Source organism: Monodelphis domestica, chromosome 3, assembly GCF_027887165.1.
Source record: "Monodelphis domestica isolate mMonDom1 chromosome 3, mMonDom1.pri, whole genome shotgun sequence".
In the NCBI taxonomy this organism is placed as follows: domain Eukaryota; kingdom Metazoa; phylum Chordata; class Mammalia; order Didelphimorphia; family Didelphidae; genus Monodelphis; species Monodelphis domestica.
Genome location: NC_077229.1, coordinates 495,113,981 through 495,115,180, shown reverse-complemented (window position 1 = coordinate 495,115,180; position 1,200 = coordinate 495,113,981).

The following is a 1,200-nucleotide window of genomic DNA, read 5'->3' as shown; positions in this document are numbered from 1 at the left end:
GCTATTGTTAATGTGTGAGCTTAGGCAAATCTTTGGGCCTCATCTCTCAAGTAAGAAATTTGGACTATGTGATCTTCAAGGGCTCTTCTAGTTCTTTAACTTTGATGTTTGACAAATAATTTGAAAGATATCCCCTCACTGACACAAGTCAGAAACCAATGAGAATCATTATGTGTATCCTATAATAAGAAACCCATTTGTAATCCTCTAACTATGTGGCATTAGACAAATCATTTTTACTCAGTGGGCCTCAGTTTCCTCATTTGTAAAATGAATGGGTTAGACTAGATGACCTCCAAGGTCCCTTCCATCTCTCATATGTTAGGATTTGTTTACCAGGAAGGAGCACTTCTGGTGTTTGGGTCAAGTCATTCGAAGGTAAGGGGCTAGGGCTGCTGCCCAGGAAGAGATGAATGGCCAAAAAAAAAGACAAAAAAAATCAGTAGACAGCCATAAAATTCAGTGAAGCCAATTGATTTATATTTTAGATTATATTACCAACTTTTAGAAATGAATGAATCCCATTATTATACGATGGCTCCATAGTAATTTTGCTCATTCTGGTATTTTTGAGAATACGAATTGTTTTTGTCTGTCTTTGTATTCCCATGACTTTAGCACCCTGGTCAGCACATAGTTGACACTGTAATGATGGGGAGTAGGGGGAGAAAAAAAAAAGAACTGTTGGGAGAGCTCTATAGAGATTGAGGCAGAAATGGCAGGTGGAAACTGAACAAGGGCGTCTGGGAAATTCTCCTGAGGAGCAGGGTTTTTAGGGCAGAGATACAGAAGGGAGTGGAAGGAGGAGCTTGTTTCTCTGGGCCATTTTCAAGATACCTGTGGAGATTTCTGTCAAATCTTTTTTTTTTTAAACCTTTACCTTCCATCTTGGGGTCAATACTGTGTATTAGCCACAAGGCAGACAAGTGGTAAGGGCTAGGCAATGGGGGTCAAGTGACTTGCCCAGGGTCACACAGCTAGGAAGTGGCTGAGGCCAGATTTGAACCTAGGACTTCCCATCTCTAGACCTGGTTCTCAATCCAGTGAGCTACCCAGCTGCCCCCTCTGTCAAATCTTAACATTGTGGGTTGCTGTCAAGAAAACTTCATTTCTCTGAAGACTTTCGTTTCATGAACTATTGAGATACTGGACTCAAATTGGTGAGCTGTGCTCTCCCTTTTATACTTCTCCCCTGCCTAT